Source organism: Nothobranchius furzeri, chromosome 12, assembly GCF_043380555.1.
Source record: "Nothobranchius furzeri strain GRZ-AD chromosome 12, NfurGRZ-RIMD1, whole genome shotgun sequence".
NCBI classification, from domain to species: Eukaryota; Metazoa; Chordata; class Actinopteri; order Cyprinodontiformes; family Nothobranchiidae; genus Nothobranchius; species Nothobranchius furzeri.
In genome coordinates, this window is record NC_091752.1 from 5,364,739 (window position 1) to 5,387,629 (window position 22,891).

General features: G+C 45.8%; 1 long non-coding RNA gene across 1 annotated transcript; it reads right to left on the reverse strand.

Annotated features, from left to right (window-relative positions):
• Nucleotides 1–13,002: 13,002 nt before the first annotated feature.
• LOC129166736 (uncharacterized) lies at nt 13,003–13,849 on the reverse strand. Its single transcript, XR_008565645.2, has 3 exons — nt 13,754–13,849; nt 13,487–13,666; nt 13,003–13,414 (listed from the first exon to the last, which is right to left on the reverse strand). It is a non-coding gene; the product is annotated as an uncharacterized lncRNA (long non-coding RNA).
• Between the last annotated feature and the right edge of the window lie 9,042 nt (nt 13,850–22,891).

Consider the following 22,891-nt stretch of genomic DNA (forward strand, 5'->3'; position numbering starts at 1 on the left):
GAGCAGCCCGAAGACCTCTTATGATGAATTATATAAATGGAAACTGTGTTCCCTCGCCCAGACGTGGGTCACCGGGGCCCCCCTCTGGAGGTGGGGCACTTTGGCGAGCGCCTGATGGCCGGGCTTTCACCCATGGAGCCCGGCAGGGCACAGCCTGAAGCGGAAACATGGGTCTCCCTTCCCATGGGCTCACCACTCGTGGGAGGGGCCAAAGGGGTCGGGTGCAGTGTGTGACGGATGGTAGTCGAGGGCGGGGACCTTGGCGGTCTGATCCTCGGCTACAGAAGCTGGCTCTTGGCACATGGAGTGTCACCTCTCTGGTGGGGAAGGAGCCTGAGTTGGTGTGTGAGGTTGAGAGGTTCCGACTAGATATAGTCGGACTCACCTCAACGCATGGCTCTGGAACCAGTTTCCTTGAGAGGGGTTGGACTTTCTACCACTCTGGAGTTGCTCCCACTGAGCGGGGGTGGGCATACTAGTTGCCCCCCATCCTGGTGCCTGTACGGTGGGGTTTACCCCAGTGAATGAGAGGGTAGCCTCCCTCCGCCTACGTGTGGGGGGACGGGTTCTGACTGTGGTCTGTGCTTATGCACCAAACTACAGTTCAGACTACCCACCCTTTTTGGAGACCTTGGAGGTGGTGCTGGAAAGCGCTCCTTCCGGTGACTCCCTCGTTCTGCTGGGGGACTTTAATGCTCACGTGGGCAACGCCAGTGAGACCTGGAGAGGTGTGGTTGGGAGGAACGGCCCCCCTGATCTGAATTCGAGTGGTGTTTTGTTATTGGACTTCTGTGCCAGTCACGGATTGTCCATAATGAACACCGTGTTCAGACATAAAGGTGTCCATATGTGCTCTTGGCACCAGGATACCTTAGGCCGCAGCTCGATGATCGATTTTGTTGTTGTTTCATCTGACCTGCGGCCGCATGTCTTGGACACTCGGGTGAAGAGAGGGCGGAGCTGTCAACTGACCACTACCTGGTGGTGAGTTGGCTCAGATGGTGGGGGAGGATGCCGGGCAGACCAGGCAGGGGGGGGGGGGGGGGGGGCAGTGCGCTACCAACACTATATATAGTGGGGACAGTGTGCAGCTGACCTCTACTCAGGACGTTGTGGATCGGTGGGCAAAATACTTCGAAGACCTCCTCAATCCCACCGACACGTCTTCCACTGAGGGAGCAGAGTCTGGGGACTTTGGGGTTGGCCTCTCAAATCTCTGTTACTGAGGTGGTTAAAAAGCTCCTCTGTGGCAAGGCTCCAGGGGTGGATGAGATCCGCCCAGAGTTCCTTAAGGCTCTGGATGTTGTGGGACTGTGTTGGCTGACGCGGCTCTGCAATTTCGCGTGGACATCAGGGGCAGTCCCACTGGACTGGCAGACCAGGGTGGTGTTCCAACTACAGGGGGATCACACTCCTAAGCCTACCTGGTTAGGTCTATTCAGGGGTTCTGGAGAGGAGGGTCAGTCGGATTGTTGAACCTCAAATTCAGGAGGAGCAATGTGGTTTTTGTCCTAGCCGTGGAACACTGGACCAGCTCTATACCCTTAGGGGGATCCTGGAGGATGTGTGGGAATTTGCCCAACCAGTCTACATGTGTTTTGTGGATTTGGAGAAGGCGTTTGACCGCGTCCCTCGGGGGGCCCTGTGGGGGGTACTCCGGGAGTATGGGGTACCAGGCCCTCTGATACGGGCTGTTAGGTCCCTGTATGACCGGTGTCAGAGCTTGGTCCGCATTGCCGATAGTAAGTCGGGCTCGTTCCCAGTGAGAGTTGGACTCCGCCAAGGCTGCCCTTTGTCACGATTCTGTTCATAACCTTTATGGACAGGATTTCTAGGCACAGCCAAGGTGTGGAGGGCATCTGTTTTGGTGGCCTGAGGATCAGATCTCTGCTTTTTGCAGATCATGTGGTCCTGTTGGCTTCATCAGAATGTGATCTTCAGCTTTTGCTGGAGCGGTTTGCAGCCGAGTGTGAAGCAGCTGGGATGAGAATCAGCTCCTCTAAATCTGAGACCATGGTCTTGATTCAGAAAAGGGTAGAATGCCTTCTCCAGGTCAGGGATGAGGTCCTGCCCCAAGAGGAGGAGTTTAAGTATCTCGGGGTCTTGTTCACGAGTGAGGGAAAACTGGAGAGTGAGATCAATAGGAGGATTGGTGCTGCATCTGCAGTGATGCGGGCGTTGTACCGGTCTGTGGTGGTGAAGAGAGAGCTGAGTCAGAAGGCGAAGCTCTCGATTTACCGGTCGATCTACGTTCCTACCCTCACCTATGGTCATGAGCTTTGGGTAGTGACCGAAAAAATGAGATCGCGGATACGAGCGGCCAAAATGAGTTTTCTCCACAGAGTGGCTGGCTCTCCCTTAGAGATAGGGTGAGAAGCTCGGTCATTCGGGATGGGCTTGAAGTAGACCCGTTGCTCCTCCACATCGAGACAAGCCAGTTGAGGTGGCTCGGGCATCTGGTCAGGATGCCTCCCGGACACCTCCCTGGTGAGGTTTTCTGGGCACGTGCAACCGGGAGGAGACCTAAAGGTAGACCCAGGACACGGTGGAGGGAATACATCCCTCACCTGGCCAGGGAACGCCTTGGGATTCCCCCTGAGGAGCTGGCTCAAGTGGCTGGGGGGAGGGAAGTCTGGGCCTCTCGCCTTAGGTTACTGCCCCCGCTACCCGACTCGGATAAGCGGATGAAAATTGATGGATGGATAATATAATATAATATAATATAATAATAATAATAATAATAATAATAATAATAATAATAATAATAATAATAATAATAATAATAATTATTATAATTATTATTATTATTATTATCATCATATATTCAATGGGAATATTTATTTGGATAACTCTTGTCGCTATGTAAATAAACTGAACTGAATAGTGCAACTGTCAGACAACGTCAAGGGAAATTAATCAGCTGTAATTTAAAGATGTTTCCCTTTTATCACCAGTGTCTGTCTGTGAGGACGTCCTGGTGCTTTTTAAACAGGATGTTCTGTGTCGACTCGGATGACTTATAAGGCTGTAAACTGCTCAACTGAACCGCCCCCCGCCCCACATCCTCAGAGATAACGAACTTGCTTTATCTTGTGAGCCTTTTGGTTTTTTTAAACTGTGGATTATGTTAACTGACTCAGCAACAAAGCCACAAGTTTTCATTCTAAACAAAAACAAGTCTTAACCCTTTTTAAGTGGTGTGTGTGTGTGTGTGTGTGTGTGTGTGTGTGTGTGTGTGTGTGTGTGTGTGTGTGTGTGTGTGTGTGTGTGTGTGTGTGTGTGTGTGTGTGTGTGTGTGTGTGTGACATCAAAAGACCGGTGAGAATGACAGCTGGTCCTCCTCTTGGTCAGGCCCCCTGATAAGATCAGAGTGACAGCAGAACATGGGACCCTACCAGTCCCCTTTTTTTCACCTCAGCACCTTCCTTACTGCTCCCATATGGCCTCTAGCGAGGCTTACGCTTTCTCACAAATCAGTTCTTCCCATTTTGACTTATTTTTGCCTCCTGTTCAATGCTTTTGGGCTGCACCTAGTTAAATCCTACATGCTTTGCTCTCTTCGTAAGAAGATACGCTGGATTCAGCTTTAAAAATAAAAATAAAAGCATGTTATCTCTTTTTTGATTATGAGCCAAAAATCCACGATATGATTAGTTTTTATTTCTTCATGTTCACTTATTTAGCAAATGCTTTAATCCAACGTGACTTACTGTTGTAGATATAGCTGTATTATAACTAACCTGACAGGCAGGTTTATTGATGTGTTTATTTATAAAATACCTTAAGGGGCAGCTCTGAAATGAACATGCACAGTAAAAATGCACATTTTCATCTAGAATCGAGTGCTATGACACTATTAAAAGATCCATTGCAACATTTTATATTTTTAAAATAATTTTCTTGAGCCAGTATGTGCTAAAATGACACTTTACAAGGTTAAGGAAATGTCACTCAGACCTTCACCGCTCTCTGTAGCCAGAATACAGCACTTGCAACTTCAGAGTGGCGGGCCGCCTCCTGTTATTACTGGTAAAAGGGAGCTGCAGGCCTGGCGCTAGTCTGCTTCCAGCACGTTTCCTGCATGTTTTAGATCACGAACACAGCTGATTTGTTTGATTTAGTGATGAATCACTCCTGTAGACAGTAAGGAAGGCTGGGGAGACATTGACACAGTTAGTTTAAAAGACGAACGTGCAGCGAGGAAAAAAGTTTCACTTTTGGTTTTACTAACTGGACACTAGGGGGTGCTAAAAGCAAGCCAAAACAGCTAAATTTCTCTTTAAGAGGAAAATTCCCAATAAACAGCAAAATTATCTTTTTCAAAGTGGTTGGGAAAACTCATCCAGCCGTGCAGCTGCAGCTCAGCCAGAATTCACAGCAGAAACATCGTTTACTGGTCAGATGGACTGTGTTTGACTGAACTGATTGTATCGTGGTTAGTTTCTTGGTGGTCTGTTGTTTACCTACTCCAACGACTACTTTAGCTGTCTCTCTAACTGCTACTGAACCTCCAAACTCCCTCAGAGAGGGCACACCCACGCTTCCATAGACCTCAGCTTCAGCTCGAATATGAGAATATCTCCTACAAAAAACTATAAATAAAAAGAAGAATTCACTTGCGTGATCATCAAATCAGAATTTTCTGTTACTTACAGTTCTGCAAAACAAAATTTAAGTACTAAAATAAAATAAAATAATTGAAAGTTTTTGTTTCAAATCAAATTTCTTAGACTGAGATCCTCTATATGGATGAAGAGATGCCGGTGTGTGGTTATTATGTTGACCCTAATGAGCCACTGGCAGCAGCTCTAACATTTCTTTACTTGATAAGCAGTTTACTCATCAAAAGATTGGCCTTTAGGCTCAGCTGATGTTGTGCTGCTGCTAGTTTTCACAAATTTATGAGTCATTTTCATTCTTTTTCTTTCAAACATCTTTGAGTTGAAGGAACAACATTCAGTTGAAATGTTGATTTAAATTTGAAGGAAAAAAATCATCCAATTAAAAGTGAGCAACCCGGGGGGGCTTGTCATGGGGCTTGAGTTCCTTTTAGGGTTAACGGCCTTGCTGTTTGTTTTAATTACCCCTCTCTTGGGTAGAGTTAGCGGTTAGCTTGCACAGCCCCATCTGAGACAGGTCCCAGCTCGCAGGTGCAGCAAAATTTATCCAACCCTGAGTTATTGTGAGGGATACGCAAGCCTTTGATTTCCAGATCCAAAACTTAGTCAGACGGAACAATCTGTCATCTCGCTGTTGTCATTAAAGCATTAAGGACTTTTATTTTCTTGCATATCCCAAGAACTACTCAGACCAACCGAAAACTGCTGCAAACACGTGTAGATTCAGCTGGCTTCACTTACACACTGCAGGACACCCTGAGGCCTCGAGGGTTGCTTTGGACGGAACGGCCTCTTTCATCGCTCGGATCAGGGGTCACGCAGGGAGCAGACTGATCCGTCATGCAGTGCGAGTCAGTAGTATTGACAGGCAGGTTTCGCCACCAGACCAACCAGTTTCACTTCACTTTATCATCCCAACAACCCAAACGATGACAAAAGTCAACACAGAAAAGGAAAACTTACTTATTTGCTGGAATCATCAGAGAGCAGCTGAAGGGGGTGAAGTTCAAAAGGATGTGTGGCGTTACCATATGTCTGCATTGTGTTGACAAATGAGATTTTTAAATGTGACACAAAAGTGGCTGATGGGGGGGAGGCACTGGAATTTACAACAAAGGAAAGTTTCCAGACATCATGCAACGGGTTTTACAGAAGAACCTATCAGGAAGAGTTAGCAGCAAATGCTGAATTAGTTTGTTAATTACGTTGGTTTTAAACGCGTGCTTTTACAGTGACTCTAAAACCAACATATGGCAAGCCACCATATCACTCTTAGCTGTTAGCGCCTCTGTTTCCTGGTATAAATGAGTTAAAAGGGCGCCAACTCAACTTTACTTTATGGCTTCTAAGACAAACAATAACACTTGACAGTGAATGTGTTTCCAGATGAAACTGTGCACTCGCAGGTGGCAGAGATGAAAGAAAGTCAGGAAGAAAACTTTATATATTTTCACCGATGCTTCAGATTTCTTTGAAATCTGATCTGCATCTCCAGAAAAGTCCGCGACGACATGTGGATGTTGTGTTTATAAGGGTGTGCACCGAAGCAGTTAATCACTACTGAGCTGCAGTGTGAGGAAGGCTGAGTCTAACTGGGGCCCAATTTGTTTTTAGAAGGAGAGGGGGTCGGTTCGGGGGATCGTTCTGTCACCAGAGAGGTTGACCCAGCTGGTTTGACCCGAGGGGTCCTTTGAACAGGACACTTGTGACTATGAGCCCGCTCACAAAGAACGGGGGGGGGGTTTAGAAAGCGTTGGCAGAAGACAGAAGGAAGATCACGTCTCAGAAAAAATAACACATAAGATAAGAAAGTGTCTTTACAATTTCTTAGAGTTAAAATGAGTGAAACTATCATTTAGAATGTGAAAAAAGGACATTTTATTTGCTACGGGAAAGTAATTTGATCAAAATCTCACTTTTTCTTTTTCTTAAACAAAATTTATGGAAAATAGACCATGTTAAATGAATATTTTGAATTTAATATAATTATATGCAAAACTTTTACATCTACAATCAAATTAAAATATATAGAAATAAATACTAAATATTTACGACCACTGCGATGGACTTGCTCTCTGTCCAGGGTGAACCCCCCCGCGACCCTACGTGGACATAGCGGGTTCAGACAGTGGATGGATGGATATTACAACCAAACAAAAATATACAATAAATCAAATCAAAATATCTTAGGTGTGTTCTTGCTGTGCGTTATCTCTAATTCCATGTTGTCGTTCTTTTTTAAAACACAGAAACGGTTTTGTTACCTGTTATTGACGCTACGTTTCGCCGCCGGCTGCCGGCTTCTTCAGGCTGCCGCTGATGGTGGCGCGTCACTTCCTTCTCCGTTTATCCGCGGGCAGCAGAGGACGTTGTCGCCCTCTGCTGCCCGCTCTCCCCTCTCCGACGATGCAGTCCCATGCGTGGTCCAGCGTGTAACAGATCATTGCTTAAGAGAAAACCATATAATGGATTGGGACAGCACACGGATCATAACCACCGAACAACAAAAATACAAAAGATGGATCAAGGAAGCAATCGAGATAAGGAGACGTGGATGTGGGACCATGAACAGGGACGACGGAGTTTACCCGCTGGACCACGCATGGGACTGCATCGTCGGAGAGGGGAGAGCGGGCAGCAGAGGGCGACAACGTCCTCTGCTGCCCGCGGATAAACGGAGAAGGAAGTGACGCGCCACCATCAGCGGCAGCCTGAAGAAGCCGGCAGCCGTCGGCGAAACGTAGCGTCAACAGGTAACAAACCCGTTTCTGTGTTTTAAAAAAGAACAACAACATGGAATTCAAATCAAAATAGTTCAGTTAAACCTAAAAATTGACATTCCAACATAAATTTACAAGTATTATACTGTTGTGACGTGTTCTGGCCTCATGGCCTGGTCGTTGCTGTAAAGGGTTAAATAAAAAAGCGTAATTGTGAGATTCAAATAAAATATTGATCTAAAATGAAAAACCAGCCTGTAGAAACATATTCTGCCTAAATAAAAGCACGATGAAGAGATCCCCTATTTACCTTCTTGGTGGCTTCTTTGGTGGGGAGATTGTGCGTCCATCTGAGTCATCTGTAGATTGTTTATGAATGTTCTAAGAGAACCCTGACAGGAACACTTAGAAATGATCTTTGGTTAAACAGCCTCACAATCTTACCATCAAAACGGTTCTGAAATGTTAGGATCTCTTCACCCAGTTTTTATACTGGTCGGATACTTTTGTTTTTTGAAAGTCGCTATTAGCGTTGCATTTTCTATAAAGGGACATTTAATGGAAAATTCACCTTTTGGATCTTTTTGTGCTGCCACATGGGTCTCTGCTGCCTCTATAAACCCCACATTGTTGGGTGAGAAAAAAACTGTTCATCTGTTAGTGTTTGGTTTTAGGAAAAATGTGCCTAAAACAAGCCATTTTTAAAAATCTCCAGTTATGATGTCACAAATGGGGAAAATAGAATAAAACCACCTCTGGTGTGCAACAGACCAGCGGCTCTACTATTAGCTCCTCCTGGATATCAGAGCTTCTCAGCTTCTAGCAGCCTGATCAGTGGATGGGTGGGCGTGGTTAGCACCAGCTTGCTTTCTTAAAGTGACAGAGCCCTGAAATGGCTCATTCTGGAGGGTACTGAAAAACTTTATTTAAGTTTAAAGAACCTCTAGAGCATGCGTTGTTTATCGAACATTGAACAACTCATATTATGTCTCCTTTAGCTTGGAATTTCCACATTTGGATGAAACTTTCTGACTCTCTTAGATTTTTGCCTAAATATTCTTGGAAAACTGTTCACCGTTTTTTATTGAATAAGTCATTTAACTGTCATAGTAGACCAGATCTGTGCGTGCGTAAATGAATAACTAAATAAATATACATACATTTTCACTTTTTAACGCATACTTTCAATCAGCACCCCATACATGATCTTTAAGGGAAGAAAAAATAAAAGGACTGAGCGTCAGAGCGTGAAACAAACGGCGGTACTTTCTTAATATCTGACAATAAAAGTTTGCCGTTCCAAGTTACTGAAGTGTTTTGGTTCAAAATAACAATTACTGCGTGTTCCGTGGGAACTCTGCACACTGTGGCCTAGTTAGGATTAAGAAGTCATGCCACCTCACGGCGCCACTTTACAATCACTATAATCATTAAATAAATAAGGAAAAAGGGTTTTCAGATGCACCCTCCCGGAGCTGTTTCAATTCATTCGCCACTTATGTGGCTCCCTGGTAAACGGATTGTTTTGATCTGGACTGTGTGTGCTGTGTTTGATGACTTTTTCACCTTTCTACTATCCGTCCCACCGCATACGATGAAAAAGGCAGCCTCTGCAGGATGGACATGCAGGTTTGCTTTAAAAAAAGGCTGGTTCAGCTTCGCTCCTTCATCAGTCTGATGTCTAACTGACTTATGTGTGCTCAGCAGTTCATCTCCAACTGGTGGTTCTGGAGTGAGATGGTTGAAGCCAAAGCTGTCCAGATATCCTCAGTCACGGAAGCCACAGCAGCGGTGCCGTAATAAAAGTCATAGTTTTGGCATTATGCCAAGACACTGGCAGAAAAATTCACAAAGCAGATTAAATTGTTTGGATTCAGATGTGATTTTAATCTTTACAGTTCTGCTGAATTATGCATGCCATGAAAGGATTCGTGTCTCAAGAGGTAGCGTGCTCCTGCAGTGAGGGACTTCTTCACGCTGGTGAAGTGACGGACACCGGCCCTGCTACAGAAGGCCAGGGCTTGGGCATTTCTCAGTGTGTCGCCACCTAACAAACGCCCTGCCTCTCCAGGAGATCCTCTGTGTGTTGTCATGGCAGTCCTCCAAACACAGTAGGGACGCACTTAGGAGTTTTGTATTTCCTGTGCTTACAAAACGTCTCAGGCAACCCTGCAGGGAGGCAAGAGATGCTGGTCTCCACAACAGCAGCACAGGAGACCCTCTGGGGTGGAAACAGGCGAGCGCAGGCAGAGACGAGAAGCTAACGAGAGACGACAGAGGCTCTGCAAGTTACTTTGCACTGTATAGACTGCAAACTGAGGCACTCTGTGAGTGTTCTTAGCTTGCCCAAAGCATCAGCCAGAAGCGCTTGACATTCTGATGCAGAGGAGAACGCACAACTGTGTCGTAATTGGATTTGTAAACCAGGAAACCAGGCTGTATTTATAGAAAGCTCTAAGTCGGGGTGAGAGTACAGTAATCTCACCTGTTTTAGTCTGAGTTTATGTCTATTTATGCTCTGCCGGGGTTTGGGACCGCAGATTCCAATCCTAGCTGTTTCCGTTACAAGCATTATAACATACACCTTAAATATTGACCCGTACGCACTCTGTATCATGGTGTCCAGCCACATTTCCCTATAGAGACGCTCTTCACTCCCTGCTTGGATGTCCAGGCTTCCAAAGAAGCTCTTCTTATCTGTGTTGTGTACGTATAAAGTAAAGAAACCATTGTAGAAAGAGTAAACAAATATCTGATGTGTGTGAGATGTCAATGAACCCTAACTTTTAGGAGACTTTTAGCTTCCACATTCCAGCAGTTTGAGGAAGAATGGGTTTGAGGAGAATCAGAAAACACCTCTGGTTCTGAAAAATCTACCTTATTTCTAGATTAATACTTTTTCAAATCAAATTTAGAGATTTGATCAAGCTCCAAAACTCCATAATTATGTGCCAGTGGACATCAGGCAGACTCCATCATGGTGGCTTTCAAAGATAATTGAGAATTTGACCTTTTTTCATTTCCTGGCTTATAACTCACCTGGAGACATTGTAGCTGTTTTATTCTCCTGCTTTTAAACTATTCCCTCTCCGTGTGTTTGTAGACATTTGTGCTTTAAATACGCTGCATGTCGTGCAGCAACTTGTTGCAAACTCACTCAAAACCGCTTCTGACCTTAAAGCATCCAGATGGAGCATCAGGATTAGTACCTTCATCAGAAACCTGACATATCCAGTCCCGTACGTGTCAGCTGCCCCCTGGTGGAGGATCTGCAGGTAGCAAGGGCTAATTCTTTATAACTGTAATTTTGTTTTATAAAGAAATTAAACGGAATATTGCTGCTTACTGATGCAGGTTCTGCTGGGGGTTTCTTTCTTCGTGTTGGGTTATCATTTTCATTGCGTTGTCACAAAAAAGTAGAAAGAGTTTGAAAGACTACGTGTCTGCGGGTGTGGATCGGTTCAATTACTGCTGCTCTGAGCAAAGAGCGATAAGACGAGTTCCTCTTTACACACAAACACAACACGTCTGAATGAGTTTAGGTGTCGGGTCTTTACTTCATGGTGTGAGAAGCTTTTTTTCATCTAACACCCCTTCACCAAATGTCAATTAGCAAATAGGCCCCGCCTACCCATCGAAAGGCCCAGATCATTAGTCTACCCTTTCTCTTTATCCAGGATAGGAGGCAAGGTGGTGCAAACAGAGAGCTGCTAAAGGCAAGCAAATAAAGAATTATAGAGCCTTAAATAGTTGGTTTAAAATGTCTTGTTCTGCGTCCCCCTCATGTGTCTCCTTGTGTTCCCCAGCCCCCTCCAGGTTCTCTCTAGGTTTCCCTTAAGCCGGGCGTACACTGTGCGACTTTTTCACTTTTTTGAGCCGATTTTCCACTCGTGCGAGAATCCACAAGATCGTGGCGAGTTTTGAGCTGAGCGTCGTGTAGTGTACAGGGGGTTACGAGAGGCGATTAACACCACGTGACCAGCTACCGATCAGCAGTCGTGAGCTCGCACAAACTTCTGGCGTGTTTGATATTTTGCTCGTCCCTCGTGAGGGTATCGCGCTGTTGAAGCGGCGCTGCGAGCAGCTGCGACCCAAAAAAGTATCAGAACCGCTCACGGCGCATGCGCAATCCTGCATCAACACCGCTCGTCCGCTATTTCTCTAATACCACACGCTGTTCGTTTTAATTTCTACACGTTTTTTTACTCACAAAGATTGTCAAGAAAGCGTGTTTGTCGTGTTCATGTCAAATTAAACTGATCACAAAACACAGATTTACTTTCTTTATTTCGTTTTCCTCATCCAACCCCCATAAATCCCTGTGTGTCCTCCTGCAGCACTCCCGAAGGACAACAGGCAAAACAAGACAAAAAAGTCTGACGTGTTGTGTAAAAACTGCTATTTTTAGCATATTTTTAGGGCCGACGTGTTGCTACCAGACGTGCAGTGTGAGCGCATGACTCGTGAGATCTGCCCTGCGAGGAAGTCGTACAGTTTGAGCCTAAGCTGAGTGCTACGAGTGAAAAAGTCGCACAGTGTCCGCCCGGCTTTAGTCACCCCACTTATCATTAGGTTTCCGTCATGTTTGGATTATTTAGTCAGTATCTCCCTTTGGTTCATTTTTGCTTCCTTCCCCAGTCAGGTCTGGTTTCCTCCCCTGCTCCTCTCTGTTATTAGTCTCACCTGTGTCCAATTCCCTTAATCACCCAGCCCCTGTGTATATACCTCTGTCTGCGTCTGTGTTGTCGGTCCATTGTTGTGTCCGCGTTGGCTCGTTTCCCCCTCTAGGTATTTGGCTTCCACTAGGTCTCTAGGTTTGTGCTCTTTAAGAGAGCTTTCGTCTCCAGGATTTTTGGACATTGGTTTTTTTGGCTTCCTGCCCTCATTTGATTTATTTGGGGATTTATTCCTAAATAAAGGATTTTATGATTTTTTTCTACCTGCCTTTGTCGTTCTGGGGTTTTCTGCATCTTGGGTCCTAACCTCCTCCTGGCTCACAACGTGACAAAAAATCTTGCAAACACCCACATGCTGATCTCAGGAGTAAATGACGTGGAAACCACAAGGATCTGGGTGTTGTTGGGTTTTGTTTTTTTTTTTTCATTTGTTTTTGGATTAAGCTTTTTATGCTAAAATGCTGAATGCTTGAAATGCCATTAGCTAATGATCAGAGCGTGACGGGAGACAAGCAAGGAGAGGAAGCATGCTAACAAATGTTCTGCAGTACAAAAGGTTACGACCCTGGACAAGATAGGGACACAAAGAGCCTCTCCGCAGATCTCAAGTAAAAGCAGAAATGGCCCGAAGCGTGGAAAGTTAAAACGCCAGTGAAGCAATGCTATCGTTGTTCCGGCTTGGTCATCAGCAATGTGTGTGTGTGAGGCTTTTCTGCAGCTCCACGCTTCCTTGCTTCTTGTCTTACCACGTGAACAGGCATGAACAGCACACCCAACATCACTAAGGCTCCCTTTGAGATAAAAAACAGAGGCAGATGAGTCAGATGCCTGAGAGAATCAAAGTGGCCCTAATGCTTGACTGCCATAGGACAATTCAGGACAATGAGCCATCATCATTCATACTTCCCTCATGACAGGTAACTGACATTTTACCTGTCTTGCTGAAAAGAAAACAAATTCAATTCAAATTCAAAGATATTTTATTAATCCCAGAAGGAAATTAGAGTTTCAGTACACACAATTCTGAGATCAGACATACATAGGCATACACACATGACAAGAATTGGTGACTTGGTCATTCGCAACCCGAGTCACGCCACCTTAATAGAGCTCAGAGGGGTTACATGATGATTGGGTCAGGTGGAGGAAAAAAATGGCCCTTCAGTTACCCTCTACAGGGAGGACAGCTTTGCTATGCAAAAAAAAAAAAACACCTCAGACAGATATGCAACAGACGTCAGACATAACTGTCATGATGGGTGGTAATTTCTTAACCCACATGAAGTATCACTCAGGGATAAGGTAAGAGATGATAATAAAATCTTTATTTTATAAAGAAAACAAAGCAAAAACTGAGGGCGCTGATCCAAACGGGACAGGAAACAAGGCAACTCCGACTCTAAGAAGAACGGTGAGTGTGATTGGAAACTGAGAACCAGGAGATGAATAATCATGAGAGGAACAGGCTTACTGAGTTGAGCAGGACGAGGGGCAGGAGGGAGAGGCAAGTCAGGTTGATGCAGGGAGGAGATGGTCGCTGGAGGTGATGCTGGATCCAGGAAGGCAGGTGAGCGGTGGAGAGCAGGAGGCCAGGGAAGCTGAACGACGCTTGTGATAAATCACACCTCAGGCAGGTGGAGGGAATCCAGGGCTGGTACAGACAAGAATGCAGAGCTGGGTTAGTTCAGGTAAACGAGTCTTAAAGTCAAGGCACAGATAAGGACATGGCTAGATGTACCCAACAGTAGAGTATCAACCGGCGTTCAGATGTGGCAGCACCGCTCCTTAAATCCTCTGGCCAGGCTGATGGCAATTAGCTGCAGCTGCTGCAGCTGCTGCTGCTGCTCCCCAACACACTCACCTGCAAACAATGAAGGGGAAATAGCAGCAGAAGCAGAGAGAAGGCAGAACCATGACAATCACACAACATAAGTGTCCACTCCATGGGGAGGTAGGGTTGGGGACTCTCCTAACATCAGTGCATGCAGCTGCGATAAGCAAGACTCATCACCTCCGTTTGGACAGGGGAAGGAGGTAATTGGGTTAGAGAGCACAGAGACTCCTGGAAACGATTCAACGGCCTTCACCGGTCGCAGTCCCGCCCAGGCTGGAAGCGCCGTACACCCAGAGACAGACAAAGAGCCTTGGGGAAAGACAGGGAGGCGAGGAAGAAAAAAGTGTCTGAACTCTCCAAGAGCCAGAAGATGAAACAAAGATTTAAGAAAAAATACGACTTAAAAAAAAACCTTTTAACAAAGAAAACTTGTTTAAAAAGCTTTAATTTGGTGTCTTGACATGTAATGATCCAATTACTTCCCCTCTCCATGTTGGCGTCGTCTCTAGGTTGAACCCTACAGGTGTCCAGAAAGCAGACAAAGAAACACCACGAGACATCTTTTATAGCTGTTTTTATGGTCTACTTACTTTGGCCAGTCCATTAACCAAAGACGTCTCTCTCAATGCCCCGTCAAGTGTGTTCTGAGAACTTTGTGGGAGTGCAGCCAGCCTGGGCCAAACAGACTCTGTTGATGACCACCTCACGGGTGTTTGAAGGGTTATTTCAGCCGTTTTGAAGTGTGTTTTTATTTGTATGACTACCACAACTTCCTGAATGGCCTCATTTCTGAGAAATGGTTTATGTCAGAACTGACATGCTAACGGCTAGTCTGAACATACCTAATTTCATAGCAACAGCCCTCTACACCACAGCTACCTTTAGATTACACTGTGGTGGAATTTTATTTACTAGAGTAAAAAAGATGAGAAAAAGCTCAATGAAACATTTTGGTTTTGTTTAAGTTTATGTGTCAATATCGGGCAATGTAATTTTTCACATTTATCCCAAAAGAGAGATTGCACCAGGCAGTGGCAGTACTTGGTCAATTTTTATCCTAACCCCCAAATTCCACTACCTCCGCTCCGCTCCGCTCCGACACGAATGCCGGAGCAAAATCGGTCCCGTTGTAGTCAATCGGAGCAATTCCACTACTGCGGCCGTGCTCCGGCAGTGCGGCGCCATGTGCCGCCCTCTGTTCCGGCGTCCGGCAAAAATAGAATCGATCCTATTTTCGCCGGACGCCGGAGCACCTCCGCAGTAAATGGACAGAAATCACAACGGCCCAACAGGAAAAGGAGCAAGCACAATTTCCATTTTTCACAATAAATCGATAAACAAAAGGCGTTTTTTGTTTCATATGCACAGGTTTAACAACTTTTAACAACTATCAATGGCGGCTGAAGTTTAAATGCACAAAAGTAAGCCATAAATACAGTTTCTACTATCAAAGTAGTCAGACTTTGTTGATCCAAACACTGCTGATATCTCAACACAAATGATGGGCAGATTAAACAGTTCGTTTCGATGCTTCTCCCACACAACGGGTGTTTGGATCTAACTTCCGCGTTTATTGCTCGGACTGTATCGCAAGATCTCGAAAATCCCGCGCATGCCTGTTTGCCCCCCTCAGGTCTCCGCACCGGAGCGGAGCCGTTGTAGAGCGGGTACCAGTAAAAACTGAGTTCGGAAGCGAGCGGCTGCGGAAGACGGGGGCGGACCGGGGCGGAGCGGAGGTAGTGGAATTTGGGGGTTAGCCTGTCAAAGGCAGGAAAACTAAATATCCAAATCAGATTGGTTGGACTGATATTTGCAGCATGTTTGACACATGGGAGAGAAAATCCAAGTCTTGTAAATATATAAAATAAACTACACGACAGACATTAAAGTAACAGTATATTTTTCTTGGCGATAGGGGGCAGTAGATACCTAAATCCTTGCAAGCAAGCTTTATTTTTGTGTTGGATGCCCATTAGGGTAAAAAAGCCCGGGGGAGTGCAAAGGAGCACAGAAAAACCATTTTATAAATCTTATTTCAGATTATAATCGGTGAGTTTTTCATGCAGACTGAACATGAAAATAGTCTCCACCTATCTCCTGCATTAGCTTCTGATAGAAAAAAAACTGTGAAACTCTATGATTAGAAAAGCCTGACAGATCTATGTCACACTCAGGGGCGGCGTTAGGCCCGGCTACTTGGGCTGAAGCCCCGGATCTTTCATCCAGATGGTGGGGGAGGATGCCAGTCAGACCAGGCAGGCCCAAACGTATTGTGAGAGTCTGCTGGGAACGTCTGGCAGAGTCTCCTGTCAGAAGGAGCTTCGATTCCCACCTCCGACAGAACTTCCAAAATGTTCCGGGGGAGGCGGGGAACATTGAGTCTGAATGGACCCTGTTCCGTGCCTCCATTGTTGAGGCGGCCGACCGGAGCTGTAGTCACAGGATCGTCTGTGCCTGTCATGGTGGCAGCCCCCGAACCCGCTGGTGGACACCGGCGGTTAGGGATGCTGTCAAGCTGAAGAAAGAGTCCTATCAGGTCTTTTTGGCCTGTGGGACTCCAGAAACAGCTGACGGGTACCGACAGTCCAAGCGGAACACGACTCGGGTGGTCGCCAAGGCAAAAACCCGGGCATGGGAGGAGTTCGGTGAGACCATGGAGCAAGACGTCCGTACAGCTTCGAGGAGATTCTGGTCCACCATCCGGCGCCTCACGGGGGGAAGCAGTGCATTACCAACACTATCTATAGTGGGGACGGTGTGCTGCTGACCTCTACTCAGGACGTTGTGGATCGGTGCGCAGAATACTTCGAACACCTCCTCAATCCCACCGACACGTCTTCCAGTGAGGAAGCAGAGTCTGGGGACTTTGACTTGGCCTCTCAAATCTCTGGTGCTGAGATCACTGAGGTGGTTAAAAAGCTCCTCTGTGGCAAGGCTCTGGGGGTGGATGAGATCCGCCCAGAGTTCCTTAAGGCTCTGGATGTTGTGGGGCTGTGTTAGCTGATGCGGCTCTGCAATATCGCGTGGACATCGGGGGCAGTCCCACTGGACTGGCAGACCGGGGTGGTGATCCCCTTATTTAAAAAGGGGGACCGCAGGGTGTGCTCCAACTACAGGGGGATCACACTCCTGAGACTTCTTGGTAAGGTCTATTCAGGGGTTCTGGAGAGGAGGGTCCATCGTATTGTTGAACCTCAGATTCAGGAGGAGCAATGTGGTTTTGGTCCTGGCCGTGGAACACTGGACCAGCTCTATACCCTTAGGAGGATCCTGGAGGGTGCGTGGGAATTTGCCCAACCAGTCTACATGTGTTTTGTGGATTTGGAGAAGGCGTTTGCCCGCATCCCTCGGGGGGCCCTGTGGGGGGTACTCCGGGAGGATGGGGTACCAGGCCCTCTGATATGGGCTGTTAGGTCCCTGTATGACCGGTGTCAGAGCTTGGTCCACATTGCCGGTAGTGTCGGGCTCGTTGCCTGTGAGAGTTGGACTCCGCCAAGGCTGCCCTTTGTCACGATTCTGTTCATAACCTTTATGGACAGGATTTCTAGGCGCAGCCAAGGTGTGGATGGCATCCGTTTTGGTGGCCTGAGGATCAGGTCTCTGCTTTTTGCAGATGATGTGGTCCTGTTGGCTTCATCAGAACGTGATCTTCAGCTTTCGCTGGAGCGGTTTGCAGCCGAGTGTGTAGCAGCTGGGATGAGAATCAGCTCCTCTAAATCTGAGACCATGGTCTTGATTCGGAAAAGGGTAGAATGCCTTCTCCGGGTCAGGGATAAGGTCCTGCCCCAAGTGGGGGAGTTTAAGTATCTCGGGGTCTTGTTCACAAGTGAGGGAAAACTGGAGCGTGAGATCGATAGGCGGATTGGTGCTGCATCTGCAGTGACGCGGGCGTTGTACCGGTCTGTGGTGGTGAAGAGAGAGCTGAGTCAGAAGGCGAAGCTCTCGATTTACCGGTCGATCTACGTTCCTACCCTCACCTATGGTCATGAGCTTTGGGTAGTGGCCGAAAGAACGAGATCACGGATACAAGTGGCCGAAATAAGTTATGTCCGCAGAGTGGCTGGGATCTCCCTTAGAGATAGGGTGAGAAGCTCGGTCATCCAGGAGGGGCTCGGAGTAGACCCGCTGCTCCTCCACATTGAGAGGAGCCAGTTGAGGTGGCTCGGGCGTCTGGTCAGGATGCCTCCCGGACGCCTCTCTGGTGAGGTTTTCTGGGCACGTCCAACGGGGAGGAGACCTAAAGGTAGACCCAGGACACGGTGGAGGGACTATGCCTCTCACCTGGCCAGGGAATGCCTTGGGGTTCCCCCAGAGGAGCTGGCCCAAGTGGCTGGGGAGAGGGAAGTCTGGGCCTCTCGCCTTAAGCCGGGCGTACACTGTGCGACTTTTTCACTCGTAGCACTCAGCTTCAGCTCAAACTGTACAACTTCCTCGCAGGGCAGATCTCACGAGTCATGTGCTCACACTGTACAACCCGGTTCTCGGATGCGACCTGACTGCTCACACTGTACGTCTGGTAGCAACACGTCGGCCCTAAAAATATGCTAAAAATAGCAGTTTTTACTCAACACGTCAGACTTTTTTGTCTTGTTTTGCCTGTTGTCCTTCGGGAGTGCTGCAGGAGGACACACAGGGATTTATGGGGGTTGGATGAGGAAAACGAAATAAAGAAAGTAAATCTGTGTTTTGTGATCAGTTTAATTTGACATGAACACGACAAGCACGCTTTCTTGACAATCTTTGCGAGTAAAAAAACGTGTAGAAATAAAAACGAACAGCGTGTGTTATTAGGGAAATAGCGGGCGAGCGCTGTTGATGCAGGATTGCGCATGCGCCGTGAGCGGTTCTGGTACTTTTTGGGTCGCAGCTGCTCGCAGCGCCGCTTCAACAGCGCAATACCCTCACGAGGGATGAGCAAAATATTAAACACGCCAGAAGTTTGTGCGAGCTCACGATTGCTGATCGGCAGCTGGTCACGTGGTGTTAATCACCTCTCGTAACCCCCTGCACACTACACGACCGCTCGGCGCAAAACTCGCCCCGATCTTGTGGAGTCTCGCACGAGTGGAAAATCGGCTCAAAAAAGTGAAAAAGTCGCACAGTGTACGCCCGGCTTTAGGCTACTGCCCCCGCGGCCCGACTCCGGATAAGCAGATGGATAGATGGATGGGCATGGGGCCAGAATACATGTAGGATCTCCTTCCTGTATCTACGCCCAGCAGGGCTCTGAGGTCCTTAGGAACCAGTCAGCTGGTAGAACCTCGGGTCAGAACCAAACAGGGTGAAGCTGCTTTTAGCTCCTATGCTGCAGACAGATGGATTCAGCTTCCTCATGACCTCAAATGTGCCCCAACTCTAGAAACTTTTAAATCAAAGTTGAAAACCCTCATGCTTTCATCAGCCTTTGAATAAATGTTCTTACACTTTCTGCACTGTAGTTGCTCACCTTTTAATTATTAAATTGTATTTTCTGTCATGTTGATTTTAATGTTCTTGCTATTCTTGCCAATGGAATGCACATTGAATTGCCTCTGTGTATGAAATGTGCTATAAATATAAAGCTGCCTTGATAACATCTGCTAATTATGAACTCTGTCTCTGAACTGAGGCTGTTCCGGAAGCAGCCTACAGAAATGATTAAAAATGTTAATATAGAAACACATTTGAAAATGTCCGAAATACGCCTTTAATAGTACTGTTTAATGTGATAGGTAATGTGATTAATAAAACGATCAAGAATTCCAGACAGAGTGAATTCAACACACATCAGGGAACTAATTTGTGTCTAAGGCTCAGGTTGTACTGTAACGCCAATCTATGAGGGGACGCTACCATCCCCCTCCTGGAAGACGGGCACAGAGGTAATCAATGAGTCATGTGTCCTGATTACAACCAACTCCCTACGGAGCATCTTCAAAGGGCTCCAGAGGACACGGAGAGAGGGAGAGGCATTGCCCTCCATGGGGTAATTACAGGTTGAGGCTCTACCTCCTTTCAGTGGACAGCCAAGCTTAAAGACAGACCAGTTAACAATTCATCCAGTCTTGTTAGCGCAGCGGGATGCTCCTCCAAGCACTGATCAACGACTGCTAGAGCCTGCCACCTGAAATTAAACAAATCCCTCCTCAAGCCTACACCAGAAACCTGCAGGAGCGGGCTAGGTGAGAGTGACCGATGACGCCACTGAAGAATACTGGACCAGAAACAAAGGAAAAGCATGCAGATTCAGATTTGGTGCAGCTGAGTACACAAGTGTCTCTGAAAAACAATCTGGGTGTTTGAGGGTTAAGAGGACCTTGAAACTAAACACACACTCCATAATTGTCTGGTAACATTTAAGGTCCTTTGTTTTCATCCCCGTTTCCACCCACAGCCTGTCCAGCTACGGGCACACACACACACACACACACACACACACACACACACACACACACACACACACACAAAAGGATGGATGGATACACACGCTTACTCAGTTTTAACACTAGCTGTACCCCACCTAAACAAGTCAAAACAAAAAATAAGTGAAATTTATAGATGATAGATGATGCCTCATCATTTTAGCTGTAAAATGCTGTTGGTTAGCATTTAAAGTGATGACGGTGGAGACAGCGGGGCTGAAGACGTCTTTTAGGTAAAGACTGCCAAATCCTGTCTGCACGTTACAAAGAGCCAGAGAGAGGTGATCAGAGACAAAACAGTCATTAGCATAAGCTGCTTTTACTGAGGAAAAGTAAGAAAACAACGACTAATGCGTGCGTGTGTGTCCTGTGTTATGAGGTTAATTAGGAAATTTCCATTCTGAAGGTCTCAAAATAAAGAACTGATTTCATTGGTCTTGAGTTTATGTTGAAAGCAAAGTGTAATAAACATAAGATGGGATTCATATGATTGAAAACAGACATTTCAGAATGCAGTTTAGCCATTTTGCAACACACTGATTTATTCCTCCTATGAATAAAAGAATAAACACACATGTATGCGTGCTATAACCTTTGGAATAAGCGTCTGCTGGATAAATAAACACAAACTTCTTTGCAGGGTGGATCAGGCACAAGAAGAGCGTGGATCCTAAACGACATACACCACTGCCCTCCTGTGGACAGAATGATTTCAGCTGTAACGAAAGCCGCTATCGTCTCTCTAAATTCTACAAAGTACTTGAAACATTTACAATAAATTCAATCAAACTCCAAATATTTGATACGCAAAAATGGTTCTGCCACAATCAGGATGTGGATCAGACGTGATTGATGCGTGCCAGGGTAAACTGACACTAAAAGCCTCTGAAACATAAAATACATGTAATAACTTAATATGACAATTTCTAAAGGCTCTTTTTACATTTAATTGTGTGTTTTGATATCTGTTTTTACCTGCTTTTACTAACTGTTTTATTTTGTATTCTTTATTCTCCGTCTTATGTTGGGAGGTGCTTTGGTCAGCTCCCATGCTGTTTTTAAATGTGCTGTGTAAATAAACTGGTATGGTATGGTAACACAGTTTAGTCAATCTATTGTCGTTTGCAATGTAATAACCACAAATGTTCCTTGATCATCTTCTCCTAAAGAAATGTTCTGATTTCCGAAGAGGTGTTCCTCTTTGCATAATTGTGACATCACAATTATTTGTGGTTCTTGCAAGAAAATTGCTTATCTAAGTTGTAATTACTAAATATATTAATTTATTCATGAACTATAATCATAGAGTTGTTACTTCAAGATAATGCATTGAAAAATATTCTGAGCATGGGAAGTTTGTTTGGCTTCTGCAGCCAGAAACTTTAACTTAGATATAATACTACTACTACTACTACTTGTCAGTTTTGGGGATGTTTAGGACCCAAATATGCAGAAACCCAGGATGACACGAGGCTGGAGATGATGTAAAGTAAATATGCTTTATTTTGCAGGACGAACAAAAATAAATCCAAAGGCAGCGAGCCAAAAGTCCAAAAATCCAAAAACCCTGGTAACAAAACCAAAAGCTCACTAAGAGCACCAAAACCTGGAGCCATAAGCTCACCAAGAGCACGAAACAACGCTGACAAACATACAAACACAATGGACCGACATGACACTGAGACAGGACAGGGCTTAAATACACAGGGAGGATGAGAGGGAGATGAGCTGCAGGTGTGTGGGGTGTGGGAGGAAGACCAGGTGAAGGCAATGACTAAATCAGGGAGGAGGAAGAAAACACTGGTGGGAAAAACACACTAAATACTGAAAGGCTGTAACAAAGGAAAATGACCTAAGAGAAAAACAAAAGACCAGAAAGCATGAACCATGACTAATATACTAGGGGGAAGCTGACACTAAAGGAAAACACCATAGAAAGAAACAGCAGGGGCGTAGCTAAGAGGGGGCCAAGAGAGCACAGGACCTGGGAGAGGGATGTCTGAGGGGGGAAACCTAGAGGGCAAATGGGGAACACCAGGAGACACATGGGGAAGATGCAGACATGACACATGAGGGCGCTAGAAGACACAAAAGGAGCACCTAGAGAGGATGGAGAAACACCAGGAGGCACATGAAGGAAGGGGCAGACGCAGACCAAGACACTACTACTACTGCTACTACTACTATTACTAATAAAAATAATAGTAATATCAAAATAAATAATAATAATAATAATAATAATAATAATTATAGTAATAATAAAAATAATGCACATGTTGATTAAAGAATAAAAAATAATCTGTATTTTTGTCACTTGTCTGTTTCAAAATCTGCAATTAAAATCAAACAACATCAAACTTTGATGTAAAAGTTTCTTGTTCATAGTTAGAATTAAACTTCATATATTCAAACTTCCTTCATAACATTTATGGACAGGATTTCTAGGTGCAGCCAAGGTGTTGAGGGGATCCATTTTGGTGGCCTGGGGATCAGGTCTGCTTTTTGCAGATGATGTGGCGCTGTTGGCTTCACCAGAACACGATCTCCAGCTTTCACTGGAGCGTTTCGCAGCCGAGTATGAATCAGCTGAGAAGACAGTCAGCTCCTAAATCTGAGCCCGTGGTCTTGAATTGGCATGTGA